Source organism: Rattus norvegicus, chromosome 5 (genome assembly GCF_036323735.1).
Source record: "Rattus norvegicus strain BN/NHsdMcwi chromosome 5, GRCr8, whole genome shotgun sequence".
In the NCBI taxonomy this organism is placed as follows: Eukaryota; Metazoa; Chordata; class Mammalia; order Rodentia; family Muridae; genus Rattus; species Rattus norvegicus.
The window spans coordinates 22,600,127-22,602,757 of record NC_086023.1 but is presented as its reverse complement, the minus strand read 5'-3'; positions in this window follow the sequence as shown (position 1 = coordinate 22,602,757).

The following is a 2,631-nucleotide window of genomic DNA, read 5'->3' as shown; positions in this document are numbered from 1 at the left end:
TTTAGTTGTTTGAGTTTTTAAAAGACTGGGCCTTTTAAAATTTGTAATGTTAATATTGTAATGTCGGTATTAATGTGTGACCTTGGAAAAACAAAAAGGAAAGATTACGGTATGGCTTAATAGTGATGTGTCTGAGTGTCAAATTCACAAGGGGTCAGCTGTGCTGGCTCGTTTTATGTCAACCTCACACAAGCTAGTGTTATCTGAAAGGGGGGACCTCAGTTGAAAGAATGGCCCATGAAATCCGGCTGTGGGGGCATTTTGTAAGTTAGTGATCAACGGAGGAGGGTGCAGCCTAATGTGGGGGCCATCCCTGCGCTCGTGGTCCTGAAATTCAGTTCTCCGTGCTCTCAGAACGCAGTTTTCTGGAACTTCATCATCTTTAACACTCAGGGTAAAGACTTGTTTGCATGGATCACATGCCTACTCACTGACATTCCCTTTCATATTATGTTAGAAACTTCTAGTAACCTGCTACTAAAAAGGAACATTTTGTCTAATCCTATTTCTAAAATACGTAGGCGTGGGACAAAGCTCCGTGACGGACGCCAGGCCTTGGGTACCATGAGTTCCGTCTTTAGCACCCCACCCCGAACACGCTATATGCAGTTAAATAGTTTCTTCTGCTTATACTTTCTCTTATTATTCTGTTATCAGTTATCAACCCATTCTGAAGTACCACTTCTAGCAACTGTTTTTAAACTCCTTTCTGTGTCTTGGTCTTTTTTTCCTTCCTTGGGTCACAAATACCTTCTCTGGGGCAGAGACGCTCAAGCACCTCTTGTGGCCTCTTCCAGTTACTCCCACCAATACAATAGACAGTGCCCCAGTGAATACACCCCTAAATTCGTTCTAAAATTCCTGCAAAGGATCGTTCAATTTATACTGATACACATCTGCAGACTTCTCGCTTTTGAGCTTTTCCTGCCCATCACGCCTCTCAGGGTTGTTTTTGGTTGATTGTTTGGTCTCAGCTTGAGGTAGTCTAGCCAGGTAGACCTGAGCTCGGGCTTCCTCTTCATGCTGGGGTGGGTAGCCCTCTATGACCTCACTTCCAGATCTGCTTGGAAAGTAAGGGGTTTGACTGTGATGTTAGACTATATGGCATCATGCTGGCTCCTCAGGCTCTGCTGCTGTCAAGGATTGAGAGACTTACTTTTTTCTGAGTCACCTGGGCGTTTGATGGCCTTTACGTTTAAGCTGGTTATCGTTAGCAGGCAGAGAAAACAGTGCAATCTAACTCTAGGTAAATGCTAGAGGTGCCCAGTCGGTACACAAACCTAAAGGTCAAGCCTCACTCGACAACAAGCAATGGACATCTACAACTTTGGATACTTGTAGTTCTTACGGTGATTAATATTAAAATATATCTTAAACCTATGTTTTTAAACAGAGTGGCAAAATAGGTTGTCTTTTATTGATTTAATGAAAAAACTTCAACATGTAGGGGTTGTATTTTTTTTTTCATGTATTTTTTTGTTTTTGAGCTCAATCTCAATCTTTAATCCAAGCTGGCCTAGAACTTTTATGTGGCTCGGGGTAGCCTAAAATTTGTATCAGTCCTTCTGCCTGTTTCCTGAATCTTCGGTTTATAGGCATAAGTTAGTATATCTGGCTAGTTAGTATAACATCATGCATGCTTCTTTTAAAAATGAAGAGAAACTTCTGAGTATTTAGGAGTTACTGAAATTTAGAATTTGTTATTAATGATCTGTAGTATTGTAGATGACAGCTATCTACTCTCCAATGCATCTGTAATATACCACATTTGGCGGACATTTATTGCCTCGCAATGATGTAATCTAGTCGTACTTTAAATCAAGTGATCCTGGTCCCCCAATTCTTCTGCCTTAACCTCTGCACTGAGTGTAGGGCCAAAGTCTCCATGAAAAGGAGAGAATCCTTGAAGTGTTTTTCCTAGTTAAACTCAGGGTTAGTTAACCCAGGTTCACAGCTTCACAGAGCATGTCAAGTTTAGACAAAGAATAATCTACCCATCAACACATAACCCTTGAGACTAGCGGTTCTCAGCCTTCTTAATCCTGCGTTCATCTAATACTGTTCCTCATGTAGTAACCATACATAAAATTATTTTTGTTGCTATTTCATAACCGTAATTTTGCTGCTATTATAAATATCAATGTAGACATCTACTATTTGTCTAACCCCAAAGAGGTCTCAACCCACAGGTTGAGAAATGCTGGCTTAGACCATCCATCACAAGGCCAGTGAAAGGAAGAACCACGTGACATTCCTTTGTTAATGTCAGCCCCTCCCAGCTTGTAGCCAAAGGAAAAGTGACTTAAAGCTTCAAGACCCAAGTACTCTGGGCCATGGGGGAGGCTCAAATTGGTTCGTTTTTAAATGCCTCGTCGTTCTCTTTTGAACGATCAGAGTGATAGAAAGGCACTGTCACTGTGGCTCTATTTCAAACACATATAGTGGCACAAGAGACCGACTTGCCGCAAAAAGCCACGTGGTCTTAAGCCACCTCCTAGAACCCAGGCCAGCAACAGCGCCCAGGCCCCGCCCCCAATTATGGGGCCGCCCCCGGGAGGGGCCTGTTTGGACAGTCTCCGCCTCCTCTCCCCTCCCTCGGTCTCTTAACCCGGATATACACTCTAGCTCCCC